Source organism: Lathamus discolor, chromosome 2 (assembly GCF_037157495.1).
Source record: "Lathamus discolor isolate bLatDis1 chromosome 2, bLatDis1.hap1, whole genome shotgun sequence".
Taxonomy (NCBI): Eukaryota; Metazoa; Chordata; class Aves; order Psittaciformes; family Psittacidae; genus Lathamus; species Lathamus discolor.
In genome coordinates this window covers 66,196,307-66,214,369 of record NC_088885.1, presented here as the reverse complement: position 1 = coordinate 66,214,369, position 18,063 = coordinate 66,196,307, and the positions used below count along the sequence as shown (strand labels likewise).

Below are 18,063 nucleotides of genomic sequence, written 5' to 3'. Positions count from 1 at the left end.
TTGTCAGCTTTAACGGATTCACGATAATCAATTATCGTATCAAAGTGTTCAATTACTCCTTAGTGATGAGGTGCTGTAGCTGTTTGGCTTATTTTCCTGGGAGATTATCAGCACTTTCAGTGCAGCATTGGGGTTACTTAGCTGACTGCTTAAAGATGTCTGCTGTGAAAATGAAGGTGCTACTATCTGAACACCAGCCTCCTCACAGAAAGCAGTGTCAGATGTTTCTTTAACATCAAAATCCACTTCTTTCCATCTCATTTGTGAGTTGGATGCACCAGGTTGTTGCCAGTTCCTAAGAATGGAGTCTTTGTCCATCTGTGCTTTTATGCTTAGGACTGATGCTGAAAGTCCTGGCTACTTCTTTGTTGGGTCTAGAGAGGTTTCAGTGTTCCCTTTTCCTGCAGTACACTATCCTTCCATTTCCTTGTGATTGTGGGAGGAGAGTTAGTACTGACTCCTGGGTCAGTATGTTTCTTATTTATTTGCATAATGAGGAAAAGAAATGTGAACAGGTAAAGCGTGATTGCCACTTAAGTCCCCCAGACCTTTCAAAGGTCTGCGAAGATCTGTTTTTGTGAATTTAAGGGTCTCTTCAGATGCAGAATTGAGATGTTGGTACTCCATATTGCCCTTTTTGGAGTATGTGGAGCTAAAAAAAACCCTAGCAATTTTAAAGTCAATATAAAGCTTTTCTGGGATTACTGTTTTGAACAAAACATAGGAGCCCTCCTTGAAGGTTGAGTCCCCCTGTCAGCTGTGGTGTGCTGTTGCTTTCCTGCAGTAAGCCACAAGCATGTGAATGGGCCAGTGCTCAGTCCTTCGTGAGAAGTTAAACAGGACATATATCTAGGAAAGGACAGTGAAAAAAGCAGAGAACATGAAGCTGTGTTTGAGCCACGTTTCATCAGGCTAAAAGAAGGAGAGCATGAGGAGCTCTGCGGTGAGAAGGTCTGTAAAAACATGCCAATTATCCTCATCTCAGCTTGCCTGTCGAGAAATAATCAAACTTGTGATGAGTCTTGTGACCTGTCAGACCTCTTAACTGAACTACAGCTGAAGAGATTCGCTATAAAAGGATATAGGCTGCTGCTTATTGTTGATTTTTAACCATGAGAGTTCCTAAGGGAAATAGCATATAGTAATAACATTTAATGGTCTTCTGATGAGCATCTGGTGCTGGGTGTTTTTTTTCTTTTAAATTGCATTTAAATTAAAACTGCAATAGTGCACTGAGTCCTCATTTCCTGTTAGGAGAGAAATTATGATGCTCTATTGATTGTCGAAGCTGTTTCCCATCCTGCATAAGTGTGGTTAGTGGACAGTACTTCTCTGGCAGACAAAGACATGCCCTACCACCTCCCTCAGTTCTGAAAGTTTTTCCCTCTAAATTATTCATAGTGAAACTACTGATACTCAAAATTCAAAAGAGAGGGGAGAAGGTATAAAATACTCTCATGTATGCCTTTGCATTAATTTATGTGCTATCACATTGAATAAAAGGAAATAGCAAGTTAAGCATGTACAAGAAGCCACATGATGAGTATAATTGATGCATTCAGCCTATAGAACATACATATAATAGTCCATTGTAGTTACGGGATTGGCCAGCCAATATTTTTTCGTCAGAGATCATTACTTAAGCAGATGACTCTTGACCCTTTTCTTTTAGTGCTTCGAGAAGTTTGCCAGAAAGTACCCTTTTGTGCCAGTCAGCCTTTAACATCTCCCTCTGAGCAGCCTCAATTTTTCATTTAACTTACTTCTGAACTTTAGTCTGCTTTTCATCCCAAGGATCTTTATGAGAAATAAATAGGAGCCTTTTCAGAAACGCAACTGTAAAAGCTTCTTCCTTACTAGTTAAAAGCTTATCACAATGTAGCAACAATGTATGTGTTGTAAAATGGTGTAAAATTTAACAAAAAATGAAAGATAAAAAAGCAAGGGAGCAACACTGAAGCAACACGTTGGGTGTTTCTGTACAGAAACTCGCTTATCTGTGCAGTCCTTGGAAATGTAGGAAGTGTGATTCATGGCAGTGGATAGCAGAGCAAAGAAACTTGCTGTGAGAAAAGCGAAGATATACTTTGACATAACTTTGCAGTTACCATGGGTTCCCATCTTCCCAAGGTGGCTGATGGGCAGAATAAAGAGAAAGGCTCTCAGCCTAAATGGCAAACCTCATTAAAGTATCTGGTTTATATAGGTGAAGACTCAGGAAAGGAAAAGTACTTGGTGAGGCATTGAAGATTGAAGTAGTGCATAAAACCAAAGGGTTCCTTTTCTACTGTGCTGGGGAAAAAGCAGAGATGCTAGTGAAGAGAGACAGTGACCTATGCATGTCTCCCCTGGCGGCAGTCATCATCTGAATGCTTGTTAGTACCTAGGACTCCCCTATGAGATGTACTGGTGTATGCAGGGACAGGGGAAGAAAATCCAGGTCTTAATCTGAGTTGGATCACTCTTTTCAGTCTGCAATGAAAAGGTATTTTTCTCATCAACTACCCTCTTACAAGGGGAACACAGGTAGACTTCTGGAACAAACTACAAAGAAATCCTATATCCTCCTATAAAACAGAATGAAAAAGCCTAACATCAAGGAGAGTGATAGGGGATCATCTGTGTTTTGAGAATTAATGTGACTTGGAGGCCCTCTCGCCCCACCCCAGTAATGACTGGTGAAAAGCCTTCTGAAATATGGCTTCACTGAAGCCAAGGTGCCAACAGGTTCCTTCTCATGTGTTGTCCTTCCAATGAGGTGTTTCTCTGCTCAGTGCACGTGATGATACCCACTTTATTAAAAAAATGTACACAAATGACGTCTGCTTTTTGTTTGCTAGGATAGACAAGACCTTGGCAAATAATTACTTCTCATTCTTACTCCTAACATATGTATGACTTATTATTTATAGAGACTTGTAATAAAAATGGGAATGATTTTCTTGACCCCGTATGTTACAGCTTAAACCAATAAAAGAACAAAGGAGGGGAACGTAAGAAAAGGACATAGGAAAGGGTTTTGTTTAGAGTCACATGCATGGCTAATAGATATATCCAGAGAAAAGAGAAAAATACACCAGATTAATAACTGTGATGTTCTGCTGGCTTATTGCTTTCTAAAGACTTTACTCTCTGGGCACAGAGCTGTATAAAAGATGAATTAGTTACACTCTGCATTTTAGTCATCCCAGTAATGATGGCAACATTTCTGTTACAAACTCATGCTCTCCAAGGAAAGCAATCCTCTCTGTATTATTTCCAAGGGAAGAATTAGTGGGGTTCGCTTCTTCATGTTGCCTCTATACTTGCTCCTTCATCTTTGCTTCTCAGTGCTTGACCTCTTTTGAATTAGTCATGTAAAGCAACAAAATGCTGCTTTAAGTTCATAAATCTTGGTCCTCCTATTTCCTATGAACAGGTCCAGCTGAGAAAATGAAGAAGAAACCTGTCATGATGCCATAACAAGCACCGTATGTCAGAAACCCACTGGACAAAAATCCTATCTCAAACATTAACTTTGTTTTTGCAAAGCAGGAAACGTTGCTTAATTCATATAGTAAATATTTCTTTGTGTATCATGGGGAGCTTTCTTGTAAGTTCACATTAGCTGGAAATCAGGATGAGGCCTGAAGTTTGCTCCCTCATTGCTATGAAAGGAATTATCTTTTTCAAGGGGTGTTTTTCAAGGAAACCCCTCAGCTTTTGACCTAGGCAGAAATGCATTGTGATTGACCTCGGTATTGCATTCTGCGGTGATTAGAGAGAAAGACTTTTAGGCTGATACTTAAAAATAAGGAAATGTCTCAGAAAGAGAGAAGTAGGTGGGCAAAAATCCAGAAGTGAAGAGAAACAGCAAAGAGGAAAGGTTCATTACACATATAGGAAAGGAGAAGAGGGACAGGGATGAGAGTGGTGTTTATTTCACAGGGGTGAAATCAGAATGCAAATACAGGTTGAAAGAAGCCCACAGAAGGTTTTTTTAAGTGTAGAGAAGTTTGAAACTGGTGTGAAATGAGTTGATTCTCCTTCTTTTTTTTGCTTTATACCAGTGCTGTTCCAGAAAATATGACTGCATGCAGCATCGACAGAAAGATGAGAATCCAGGGAGTCACAGAGACATCCTTCATGCCAATGACTGTGAGGGATGAAGGCTCAAGAAGGGTAGAGGTAGTCTGGGCATTAATGGCTTGGGAATGTGCTGCTGTTCACCTGTGTCTTTTTCCAGGGCCCTGCATCACAACCCTCCTCTCAAATATTTTGCAAGCATACAGATTTATGTTGTCCCCCGTCATCCCCCTGCCTCATACCTGGCAGCTCTGTCTTATACCTGGAGGACCTAGAGCCCAGGGGCTAAACGTCTAACCTGCGGTGCCGGATTGCTTCAGCCAACAAGCCTGGTAATCTTGTATTTTTATGAACACTGAGCTCACTTTGGTTATTAAAAAATAGAAATGCATTAGCTGGTAAGCGTGTTGGGTCTCTCCCAAGGCACACTAGTGTGTTGCTCTGCACACCGGCGTGGAAACAATTTGCAGGCCAGAGAGCCAATAAGCTCTCTCTCAAGGAGCTGTGCCACATGCTCTTCTCTCCTTTTGCCTTCAGAGTTCTTTGTTCAACCTCTTTTGCTCCAGTTTCATCATCTGAGCTTAAACGTGGCCTTCTGACATGGAGAATCTGTGTGAGTAGAGCCATGTTAGTTGTAAAATCCCTAGCCAATCTTATTTTTTGGCATGAAGGTGGCTGTTACAGCATTGTTTTTATTATTCATCAAAAAGAAACTTTCAAAGTAAATACATCAAATACCGCATAGCATAAGCTCTTCCCAACCACTGCTTCCTCTCCCTTTTTCTTTTTCCCTACCTCCTATTTTTATAAGTAATCAAATTGTTACTCTAGAGTCAATTCCAGGTCATCTTTCATTTGCTCAAAGTATATCCTTATTGGCAAGCTATTTTCCCATTATTCAGGAACACACATATTGTTTTACTTACAGCTGTGTGCTGTATTTTATGTTCTCATATAAATGTTATGCCTGGATTATCATAACTAGAGCAAACTGGTTTTAGGGTTTGTTGTTGTTGTTATTTTTAGGTTCCTCCCCCCCCCCCCCCCCAAAACAGGAGAAAAGTATTATTACATCTATTTTTTGATATCTTTTGTAGTTCTTAAAGTGGCTCAACTTTTCCCATTTCTCTAATTTCTCATTTCTGTTTCTCTCTAATAGTGTAGATACCCCTCTGCTGTGCGAGATTCCCTAGTTTGGGGAATGATGATAGCCGAGTTTTGGGAGAGGTTAAGGGGCAAGCAGCATTGTTTTTATCCCATGAGGGGCAGGGAAGAAGACAAGGCAGGTACAGACTCCAGAAATTCATTACCTGCCGTGTAAAAAAAACTATTTTTACTTATCTGTTTTAAACTGTTGCTAGTTTCAAGGACTGTCCCTGCTTCTAGTGCTGCGGGATCTGGTGAAATCTGGTGAGTTCTGCATTCACTTACCGTTCTCTTGATTTTGGGAGCTGATCAAATAGAAGCTCATATTTATGTATTGAGGGCCCAGAGAGGGAAAGCACCTAAATCCTATTGGCTTCAGCATGTTCTTAAATATTTGCTCAAGTGATTAGCTTACTTGAGGTCTTGATGCAAAAGAATGCATTTGTAGCAACGAATACATATTGTTATTATTAATCTTATCACTGTATTTCATGCCTGTGCATGCTAACGCTTGATGCACTGCAGCGACATACAGCATGAACAGGAGATGGATTTTCCTCTATACGGATGGCAAAATACAAACAGAATTTTCCCCTTATTTTTTGGATGTCTGGGACACAGGAAGACCACTGGAGAAAAGTGTGCTGCTGAATTCCCTGCAGCCTTATGGTTTTTGGTTTTCTTTGGTATGGTCTTCTAATGCAGAAAGGCACGGTTCTGCCTCGTGCCTCCCCCATGACAGTAAGACCACATGCTCATCTTAAGCTATTCAGTTTATTAATACTCTCTGTGCTTGTTAATTTGTGAATGACTTGAAGGCACTCACAGCATTAAAGGAAGTCTCCTCCTGGAGGTTTTTAAAAGAGACTCTCCTAGATTTTTTGAAGTTGAGATATTCATAGTTTGCATGGGCTTGTTTCTTCTGAGTAGATGTGTGCTAAATGCTAATGCTTGCATTATAACTGGCTGTTTTATAGTAGGTATGATATTTAACTGGCACCCAAGATTCAAGAACAGAGATAATGCATGAACATTTGGGCCACATTAAGTGAATTGTTAAAAAAAATCTGGTCTCTCTCATTATTTTAACCTCCAAAGAAGAAATCCCCTATAGGATAAATGTTTAATCATTAAAGCAAACAGACAAACAAACCAACCAACCTTTTATCATTGTTGGTGGGAAAAGTAAGTATGCCTTACATTTTGCAAGACTCACAAGGAACAGCAGGCACATTTCTGGTTGCAAGTAATATTCTGGTTATTTGATGTTTTCAGGAGGAGAGAGAAGAATTTGTAGCTGAATGGTTTCTCTGGCAGCTTCCTGGCTTGAACTTTGGGATGAACGTCAAGCAAAATGCCAGAGAGAATGATGCTGACTGGGACATGTTTATGTGACCCTTCTTTTCCCCAGACTAATTTAGTTATGCCTTGCTCCACAGCAGTTCATAAGTTGTTTTTGTAACAGTAGGGGATCCCAGAGAGACCAGGTTTGCTCTCTGCCCACCTTGCCCTGTTCACCTTCCACATTGCCCCAGGAGCATTTACTGCTGTGCCAATTACAGCCTTGATGGGGGCTGTCTTTGCTGGATGTTGATATCTGAACAAACAAACCAAGAGTCTGGTCTTGATTGCTGGTGTCTCTACAATTTGGTTTCCTGTGGCGTGTTTGTACAGATGTAATGGTTGGTATTCCCTTGCTTTTAAATAATCACGACCATACCGAGGGGCGGGAGGACAGGACTAATTTGTTGGGATTTTGCTGCAGGATCCCCCACCCTGATCCTGTGGGTTAGCTTCTGTTCAAGCCTTGCTGCCTAACCTACTGCTTGGGGTAGTGACTTCTGTTTCCATCTGTCCACCCTCAGAAAGGGCTTGTGAGTTCACTCCTCTCAGCCTAGGACAGCTGTCATTAGACCAACTATTGCCATGTAATCACATCTTGTCTGCAGATTGAATGAACAATGAGCAGCACACAGAAAACGTCTCCAAGGACATGGACGATGCAGAGAGCATGAATAAATGACCACCTCAGTGGGCCCTTTGTACAGGAGGGTGTGTGTCCTGGGTATTTCTCACTTCTTGCAGCCAAAGAAAGGTTCTTTTTTGCTTCTCTGTATCCTGCTGACCACTTATTGCTGCTCTATTTGTCCAGAGCCATTGCCCCCTCTGAGCTGCACCTGAGGAACAGTGAACAAGCAGCTCCTAGTCAAAGGATGTGGAAAGACAGATTTGAGCTCCTTTCTCACCCAGCTGTGCGCTTGGTCATAGCCAGTGATTTGGGTCACACCTTTGATCCCTGCTAGACCCAACCGCCTAAGCTATGTAAAGCAAGCTCCTTTACAGTCATGTGATGCAGTGAGTTCCTCTATCACTCCATCCTTTCTCCCCCAGGCAGTGCCCTCACTCTTATTCTTTTCCCCTACACGTGTGACATATTTGGGGGTGGAGTTGGGAGCCTTTAAATCCGTAAGTGCTTCATAGGCAGCAGGACTGGAGGAGCAGTCTGCTCTAAGCAGAGCTCCCCCTCAGACTACTTGCATCACATCCAAATGTCAGTGGAGAGACAAAAAGGCTAATTGTATGCTTTCAGATTTTCTTTATTAGGAAGATCAAAAGAATTGCTGCCTTTACTGGTAAATCTCAAGGATGAATTGTGGCAGCCAGACCAGTACTGGTCTGTGTTGAACTGTAGTCACCCAGAATAAATCAGCACTAATTGCAGTCTAGGGCTGTGATTCCAGAGGGGCTGCTTAAGCACCACACAGTGACCCTGACTGCCCGGCTGTTAAAGCCAGTGGCTAAACTCACAGGATCTCAGGAAGTGCATGGCTGAGGTTGCATCTTTGCCTTCTTTAAAGCCAAATATCTTGTTACCTCTCTGAGCATCATACAGTGATGCAGTGAGCACTGCGATACCACCTTTGGCAGTGTGCAGTAGCCCCAGAGTTCTGGGATCCAGAGGGAAGGCAATACCTTGACTTTCTGGCCACAGGAAACCTGTACAAAGTTGTTCTGGTGGCCTTGGAGAAGATGGGGTGGCTGCTGGTTCAGGTTCTTGTCCTTTCCTAGCTTTACCCATGGCAAGATCTGTCACCCACTGCAACAGGGGACATTTCCTGGCCCCACAGCTGGCTATATGGCACCAGCCAGACTGAACATTTGCATCACAGCCAAGCAAATAGTTCTTCTGTTGCTCTCACCTGAGATGATTTCTCTTCTTCTATGCCTCCCTTCAGGGGTGGCATATACTGCTATATGGGTGATCGTATGTTATTGTGGCTTAGTCATGTTTGTGACAGGAATGGAGAAGGATCAGCAAAACATGATGTCCACAATGCAGAAAGATTTCTAGTATATCAAATTTTATTGTAATTCTCACTATATTTGAAACTAATGCAGCTTTAAATATAAATGAAGTATATATATATCAATTCAAGATTTTCCTCGTATAGGACAGGCAGGAAAAGGAATTCAAGTCAGTTTGAAAGCCTTACTAGCCTGAGGATTTGAGTGCCAAACAATTTTGAAGAAAGTTTGTTTACTGCTATAAAGGGAATAACATTTTCTTCACTAAACCAAGGGAAAGATTGAGAAAAACTTTGGTGGAAAGGCAGAAACATGGTCTGCTGGAAAGCAAAGGAGACGGGCCACCTTCCTGCCACTTGCTCGTGGAGAAGTGCTTATATCTTTCCCCTTACATTAATACAAGTGGCTGGAAAGCTAAGCAAGCATGGTGCCTGGATAGGGCGAGAGGTGGGGGGCAGCAGGGCAGGACTGAGCTGCAAGTGGGTGCTTTCTGTTGGGAGCTTTGAGGAGTGATGGCCAGAGCTGCACTGCCTCTTCCCACGACCTGTGCAAGGACCAGATGAAGCCTCCTGCAAAACAGGACAGCAGCATGGGGCCAGGCTTTGCCATTGCAAGCTGAAGGCTTGGCAGTGGGTGTCATTTGCTCTGTTATTAAAAGAAATTAAAAGCAACCCTTGGACAGCTGTTAAATATGATGCTGAGAAGCGGACATCGATTGCTCCTGTACTTGACCCCTTCAGAGCGATTTATAAACACTGGCTGACTAATCCTCCCCAAGCAGCCAGGGGAAAGAGCAGGCAGGAATTTTCCCTCCTCTCTCCCACCTCCATTTTGTAAGAGGAAATGGGAAGTAGGATCCTGCACCCATTATCTCCACATGACAGAAGCCAGGAGTGGGCCTGGCTGTGTCCATCTGATGCCAAGGGAGATGGGATGGGGCACATTGGCCAAGTGGGGCACCGGTGAGGACCACGGCCTTGGCTCAGGAGAGAGATTTATAAGTAGCACACCACATTGCTGTTCTTTTTATATACAATCGGAAATGTCTTGAAGCCAGATGCTCAGCTGGTGTAAATCAGTGGAGCACTGCGGGTTTATACCAGCTGGAGAACTGGACCCAGTGCCCCAGTGGGAAGGGGATGGAGGAAAGGGAGAGAGAGGCTGTTTCTTAACTGCTCCACCAACCTTCCTTCTGGGTAAATATCTCCATATGTTAACAAATGTTAATTAAAACCAAAAGCACAGAGGAGCTCTTAGGATGCGTGTGTAACAGGAGCACCCCAGGATCCTGCGCTGCTGTAATCTTTTGCCTCCCACTGGATCTCACCTTTTATTTGGTGTTGCACCTCCCTGTCTGATATTTAACCTTGCTCCTGGTGCTCTTTGTTGGAGTTTTGCCATGCATACAATATTGGTCTGATGGGTGTAGGCCTAGTGTCTACAGACACCTGGGAGCAACCCCAGATGTTTCACCGGTCAAGGGGGAAAATATGTTTTGTTGCAGCGTGCCTTGCAGTCATGTAAGTAACTGTGCTCATCAACCAGGAACTTTATGGGAAGGGAGTCTGGAAATGCCACTTCTCCTTTGGCCTCCAGGTGATCACCACCTTGTTTGTGGACTGGGATAGCTCTGAGTATGATTGTTTCTGGGGGACAAAGGCATTATGCTTTAAAAAAAAAAGAAAGCATGAATACCTGTGGTTCTCTATAGATAATAATAATAAATAAGCACAAGTTTGCCCTTGAGGTGAAAAGAAAGTTTCAGAAGTGGATATTCAAAATAGCTGTACAAGGGCTAGATTATCTCCAGGGAAGCTGTGCCTTGGAGCTGTCAGGCGGGTATTAGAATGACATTTTCAAGTGATGGATAGTATTTAGTATCTGAATCTTGCACTGCCAATAATGGTAGTTGCACTGTTGTGAAGATGCAGGGATAAGTATATTACATATTTACAGCTCATCATTTCATGGCCAAAACTTTATTTTGGAAAATTCAAGTATACATGATGTGTTTTCACAGAGACTCTGTCACTTTGCAAGGGGGTTCATGCATTGATTAGAAATCACTGATGTCCTCAAAGCCTGATATTAAAATATTTCATTATTTTAAATTGTCACTGCTTGCATTTGATAGAGCTGGTTTATGTGTTTGTATTAGAAATAGGCCCAAGAGAATTGCAGCAGATTATGATGGCAGTGTAACAGAGGTGCATGTGTCCAAATATAGCAAACAGCCTCTCTTTATTTCTCAGTAAAAGCATGTTCCTGCTGTCCTTAAGTTGTTGGCAAAAATCCTGTTGACTTGTAGGTCACAAGTAGGTTCAAAATACTATTTCCCAAACCCATCAAGTCAGTTTAATATTTTTGTAGTAGTAGAAAGGTCGTATATGCAAGAAAACGGGGATGAGTTGTAAAGCAGCAGCCTAGTATTTGGGCTGTATGCAGAATTAATGTAATGTAGGTACCCAAAAAAATGGGAAAAGTTCTGCATATACCTCAGCTTGCCCAGAAATGCCCTAGAGATGATACTACTTCAACTTCTGTATGTTTTCTCATCAGTTTTCACAGCTTTCATTTTACCAAAGTATTTGGCTTGGATGTGTTTAGGGAGATTGCTGTCTGTTACTCCAGGTCTAGCTTTTGTCTCCAGTGACACTTCTGGTGAGCACATCAGCACCGAAGGCAAATTTGTTTTGTTGTGATGGCTCCTCGGCAAGTACAGCTTTTATAAGCAGATGCTGCAAGAGAGGTAGGGTTTTTGCATCACTCCAGGTCTCTTGAGATCTAAAGTGTTCAGGTAAATGACTGGTTGAGAGACAAAAGAGATACTGTTAACTGTATTCTCAGACTGTCTCGTCTTAGAAATTCATTACTTATAACCTCTTTCCAGAATTTTTGGCTGAAGATATGCCGTAGTAACTGCTTTATACTTAGTTGAAATCCATTCCATCCACAGCACATGTAACTAAAGTGGCTAACAAACACCGCACAAACAACTTGATTTTTTATAAACGCAGACAAGTGTCAGACAAATTTTCAAAACAGATTTGTTTGTTTGTTTGTTTTTAATGCACTTCCTCCAACATTTCTGTACTGCCAGTTTTGGCTCTACATAGCTCAGCCATTTTTGAAAATACTATGAGCCTGATCTACAGTCCTGGCAAAACCCTTCCTGGATCTGAGACCTGCTCCTGTCTGGAGCTTTCTCGCCCTCCTGCATATGTAGCATAGCCCCATTTCTTTTGTCTTGCTAGCCTTTCTTCTGTTGCTGAAGGGCTGGCCAATCCTTTTCATCACTGGTGTTTAGTAATATGGGTGTTCATTTTCAAATATTTATGAAATACAATGATCTATGAATACCACATCCTCCTGAAAGGTTCTCGTGAACAGTTTTCAGCTGGGAAATGGCAGCAGTATGTGCAGTGATATAGCCTAGCTTTGACTGTTGTATATAGCCTTTCTCCTGTTGCTGCTGGATGGTTCAGTAGCACACCCATATTAATTTACTGGGTTGGTCAGAGCATCCTAGAAGTGTATTTCACTCTGCAACACCTCACTTTGCCATGTACCTTAATTTTTCCTGTCGTACTTTTTTGCTGCTTTGGGTCACAGGGTTATGTACCAGCAGCCCTCTGCCAGGCATCAGTGAAACCTGTGGGTATATTATTCTGCACTGCAAGTGTACCATATTCCCCCAGGACTTGATGAATGGCATGTGAAGCAGCATCACTGTGAGGTGGGCTGCGGTCTGACAGTAGGCAGATTTCACCTTGCTTTGGATTCTGTCAAGTTTTGTTTGCCTCATGTTCCCAGAGTTGAAGTAGCCTACGTTGCTGAACCTGCTGAAACATGGGTTACTGGTTTTCAGCTCTAGTCGCTCTGAAGGCCTGGAAAGCAGCGATGTTGGCACAGGGGAAGCATTCGCATTACAGTCACTGTCAGGCTCTACAAGTCTAAGCACCTAGGAATTAAAACATACCTGCAGCCATCATGAAGTGATGCTGAAGTCAAACCAGTTGTGGGTACTACGCAGCTCTGGGCTGGCTGGCACTGCAGTACCCACACCTGTCACTGTGATCTGTGGTTAGGAGGAAGAAATCACCACTAAACTGTGTGCTGTGTATTAGTACAAGGTGTTAAGCTTGCAGGAAATGAGTGATCTCCAAGATACACACTATGAGCATGCTCTGTTAGACCTCATCTCAGTATTGATTCTGCGTCAGTGTTGAAATACTGATGAGCAAACGTATGCACTGTTTCCATATTGTGTCTCTCCAGGTTATGTGCAATGTCCTGTTTTGGGATCCTGTCTGCTCCTGATCATTTCAGCAGCCACAGTGCTGGCACAAGTGATGAAGAAAGGGACTCTCCCTAGCACCTAGGCCTAATTTCCGGATGAAATCTTCTTATGGCCTTGATCTGTGGCTGATAGAAACAGGTAAAAAACATTGGTCTAGTGTTTGTAAGCAAAATTTTGGTGGACAAGTGGTAATGGACTTCACCCTAGGCTTGCATCCTAAGCCAATTGCTGTGCAGATAAAGGCAGCCCTTTCAAGCTGTTCCATTGGGTTTTAAAAGCAAAGCTGAGAAGGCTTCACTAGGGAACTTGATCTCTTGTAGTGTTTATTCTCACCAACCAAAAGCAGCAATTAGTATCTCTTTCAGATGGTGAGAATCTCTTTCAGATGGTGAGAATAAACAGTCTTGTAGACATGCAGAGGAAATGGAAATGACATATGAATTTTAATTAACCTATTTCTCCTTGGCTTTGCTGCATAGTGCCAAAATACAGTGATATGGATCCTTCAGTTATGAACCCTGGCATCTTCCTGGGCTGCTGGCTTTAGTTGAAAGCAGGCAAGTTTCACATGTGTACTGGAGATCCATATGTTTCTTGTGGGTTGATTGTCTGAACCCTTGGTGCTTTTGCTCCATCTGCATATAACCCAATATTATGGAGATATCCCTGTTTTTAAACACAACCATATGATCAAGAAATCTCTAAATGATATGATTTATTTTGATATCTCTGACTCTCATTATAGTCTCAAGCAGTCCTTGGTCTTGCCTGGATGCTTCGTGTTCCTTGATATAAAACAGTATGGCAGAAAATCTGATGTCATCTGCAGCTGCTGTGCCGTATTTCAAAGGAGAAAACATTAACCCTTTCTAGCAAAATTGTTCCTGTGAAGGACAAGTGTCTTCTTGTCTGAACAACATACCCAGTCTAATCATTGATGTCTGTACCCAGCTGGCAGCAGCAAGTTTACTGGGGTAATCTGGCACTGCTCCATGGAAGTTAGAGAAGCTGTAATTTTCACTTCTGGCAGCAGATAAATTTGACCCTTTTCCTCATACTATGCTTTATTTTATCAACTTCATGTCCTCCGACATCTGCTACCATAAAAGTGTTCAGCCACAGAGATGGGGTTTCTGTAAATATATATCTCCCATAAAGAGATTGACAGCATTCAAGTCGCAAAGTGTTTCGGAGCTGTGTTGTGAGAGGGAGGAACAAGGTGAGGGGGAGGTGAGGTGTCTTATTTCCCCTCTCACCTCCTTCATCTCAAGTCCTTATGTCCTCTGGGATGTGTTTTTAGTGTTAATGCAAAGGTGCTCCAAAGCAGTGGTAAATGTGGGCCCCAGATGTGCTAATTCAGCCTGGGACAGGCAGGGGAATGCATGGGTTATCTCACTCACCACTCTGACAGCTTCAGTTCAGGATAATCTCTCCTCCTGTATTTCTGACCTTACCCCCATCCACCACCCCTGGCTGGGCACCCCCTGCTTTGGCACCATGGCGTGAACACAACTGGCCCCTTGCAGCTCTAAGCTTGGGGGGCATCAGTGGGTCTTGCATTGGCTTATCTGCCCCCTGAGTGCTCTGAGCAGCCTCAAGCCAGGTCTGACCACTGCTGCTGCAAGGGGAGTAGATGGAGGGAGCTGTAAAATAAAATAAGGCAACGCACCAGTGTAGGCAGCCGTTCAGCAGTGATGGGTCCTTCCTTTAACCTGCTTTGAAGGTTGTGTAAATTGAAGTAAAAAAATCACTATCCCTTTTCATATACCCCTTACCATGTAGACAGATGGCCTCAAGGGTGACTAGAGGTACCAAAAATGTCAATGTGTGGATGGCGAAGGTATATATAACATGTGTCACTGTCATAAAAGATGAGGAGGTTGCCCTTTCTTCCTCAAAATACAGCCCTTGCGCTCTGCAGCATGTGCTACTATACTATTGATTTACTGCTTGATTATAATGACATTTCATAACACAAGTGTTATTAAAAGCTTGTTAATCTCTCTTAAGGATCATATTCCTCAAAATGTTTGAACAAAATGCGTTTATCTTTAAGTATATATTTAAATAAACTCAAAAGACTTGCTGTGTCAAGGTTTTAATTATGAGTTGCTCTCCTTAGTGCAGAGCTGGTGGCTTCTTTCATGTTCTTACGTGATTTCTGAAGTTTCACTAAAGCCCTACGACATGTACAGTATTTCTGTCTCACCCTCTCTCTCTCTGTCTCTCTCAATCTCAGTGCAAAGAGGACAAATACTTTCTGAAGTATGCCTGGCTCAAAGCTAAGTGGATTTTGCTGGAGTTTGTAAGGGAGCTATTCTATGGCGGATTAACAGCCGTCCTTGCCAATTAGTACAGAAAATATTTTTCAGCGTATGGGACATTGACGAGTAAGTGCTGTGTGCACTAGGCATGTGGTCCTTGTTATTAAACATCTATGTTGTGCCAGTGTCTATAGGTAGCAAGAAGTTTAGAGTCCCACTGTCCACAGGACTTTGCAAGCATAGAGAACATCCCCAGACCAGAGCAGACAAGTCTGGGGTGTCTTCAGTTGTTCAGACAACAGCAGCATATCTTCAACAGCATTATCTACCAAATATTTTGTGTAGTTGTTATTTACTTGACATGTATTAGGGGGCTTGTTTTTAAATGACAATACGCTTTGAGATACTTCATGAAGGTATGCAATTATTTCTGCCACTGCCATTTTGTGAATGCTTATGTGCAGAAGGAGATGCTGAACTCAGGTTTTCCACCTGTAGTGCCTTAACTGTGAGCAGGAGTGAGTCTTAACACTCTGATGGGAATAGAAAGACTCCTACAACCATAGGACTCTCATTAAATACTTGCACTGAGGCCTTGACTGTGTATCTAATCTTTGCAATTTAACTTAGTTTGAAACCCTATTTTAGCTCAAGTATAAACAGCGTTGTAGGTGACCTTCTCTGCTAAGTCTATTCCTATGTTTAGGTTAAGTTTGCAGTAGTGTAGACACAGAGTATATACCCTTTAACTGGGGTTTTGTAATTTTTTAGAACTGTAGAAAATTGAATGAGAATCTCTGAAGAAGTCTGGAACCTCACCTGTCCTTGTAATGTTTGAAAGGGGCTTTGTGTCTTTCTTGAAATGCTCAAAAAACCTGTTCATGTCAGGATCACATACTTCTTAGAAAACATGAGGGAAAATTACGGAAAGTTGTTGCTGAAAGGCATACAGGCATTTCTTCTATTTGCGTGGCTTTCTATTTCTTACCTTGGTTAAAGAGCAAATGATTGGTTCTTCAGAGTCCTTAAGCAGCTTGTGTGTCTATTTTCCCCTGGAGAGGTGAAAGACAGTGGAAGAGGAAAAGCTACCTTATGTCTACCAGGGTGAGAGCCTGCATGCCAGCCACTACTGCAGAGCAGCTGTGCTCTACATTTACACCTTTGTGTGGAAAATTCACAAGCTGCTTTGTGGCATCTTGTTTGTTTCTACCCATAACCTGGCTGTGATTTTAATGGAAATATTTTTCACTTTAGTTACAGTGGTGTGAAAGTCTGTGTCGATTTTCTGTGAAGGTGGGGAGGAACTGAGTCTATTAAACCCGAACAAACCAGCTGGCTGTACATACACAGGATTGCCTGCAACCTGATGTTGGACTGATTTAACCTTCAAAGTAGGATTTCTCAGGCTTAATTAAGCTGGAGTAGCTTTACAAGCAGTTTAACCCTGTGCTGTGCTCAACCTACCATAGGCAAGTTTAGTTTTGTAAGAGGTGCGTGCCTTACTGCCCCCTCAGTGGCTTTCATGGCCCAGTTAAACTAGGACTTTTTGTGAATAGAAAATGTTTGGGAAAGAGGAGAAACATGAGCATGGCAAGAGATAGTTCATGGTGCTAAAATGAAGTAGAAGTACTTTGGGTTTGGCTGTCAATTGTGAAGCCAGGAGTGGGTACTGGAGAATCTGCAGGTGTAGGCAGTGGTGACTTGCATCACTATGTTTTATTAATACTCTAACTCGCATTCATTTAGCAGGGCAGTCAGAATAACTACGGGGGCTTTTACTGCTTCTGGGTAGCAGAGGTATGAACACCCATCATATTTAACCTAGGGAATTCCTCCTGTTAGCTTGCCACTGGTGGAAACTTCCCGATGAATGAATTCCCTCTTTTGCATGCTGGACCTCTAGGGTTCTCTTTTCTTGAGTTTTTGCTGTCTCACAGTGGGTTATTTTCTATAACACATTGGGTTATTTTTTTTCCCTACCCCAGGGTGTTTTTTGATGTTGTTGATTATGAATATTTTCATTTTTTGATGTTTTCTTTTATGGCTTTGAGTTAGCTGTCTTAAAAGAGGAAGGTTTGACCATCTGGTACTGGGAACAATCAGCATCTAACAGGCATGGCTGGTTTGCACATCGTTCCAGGCCTGGTTAAAATAAACAGAACCATCATCTTTAGAAAATAAGATGCACCAGGTGTAAAACCACCTCGAGCTCTGTGAAGAGGTGAAATTTGTGCAGCACTTAAGAGAGATCTAGGGATTAATGGAAGGGTGCTATAAAACAAAATTCTAGTTTCAGTTACTTTTGATGCCTTTATCTGGAGAGGGGAAGGGTGCAGGAAATCAAACCCAGCTAAGAACCCAAGGGGAAACAGCTCCCTGAAAATTGTGGGCTCCTCATCGGAGGAGGTTTCTATTTTTTCAAACTATATTTTTTTCCCAACGTGCTGTCTCCGTAAGTGTGTACAAATCACCCCTCCGACATGAAACGGGTACATTCTCTGAGCTGGCAATGAATTGCCATACACAAGAAAGTGTAATTAGAGGGAGCCATCAGAAAGACCTGCACAGCCCCTTTCTGTGGGGGCGCAGGGGCAGGAATGCTGCGCTTTCAACCAGCATTGTTCCCCTCCCCATTCAGCTGGAGTGGCAGACTGTTAAAATTCCGCCACCCCCCCCCTCCCACCCCCCCCCATTCCCAGCCTGCTGGTGCTGCTCGTTCCTGCTGTATGTGGGGATGTAATTTTTTCTTGCTTTCTTTATTCTCTCTTCCTTTTTAAAAATACATATAAATATATATTTTAAGGTCAGTATATCTCCCAGTCTCTTGTGAACCTGTGAGCTTGTGTATGTTTTGTCTTTTTTTGCTTTTTTCTTCTGTGACAAACTTTAGCACTTCTTTTTACCCTGTCTTTCCTTCCAAGTAGCCTTTACCCTGCTTGTGTGAGCAGCTGACAAAGAGAATAAGTAATTTCTTAGCCTTTC

The 18,063-nt window shown here is 42.5% G+C and overlaps 1 long non-coding RNA gene across 1 annotated transcript in view; it reads left to right on the top strand.

Moving 5' to 3' along the window:
• Positions 1-18,063, top strand: part of LOC136008280 (uncharacterized) — a 65,788-nt gene that overhangs the window by 34,611 nt on the left and 13,114 nt on the right. Inside the window, exons 5-11 of the long non-coding RNA XR_010610036.1 lie at positions 785-951; positions 3,419-3,470; positions 4,050-4,137; positions 4,226-4,397; positions 4,603-5,475; positions 6,487-7,263; positions 12,796-12,955. This is a non-coding gene — a long non-coding RNA (uncharacterized LOC136008280). The remainder of the gene's footprint in view (positions 1-784; positions 952-3,418; positions 3,471-4,049; positions 4,138-4,225; positions 4,398-4,602; positions 5,476-6,486; positions 7,264-12,795; positions 12,956-18,063) is intronic.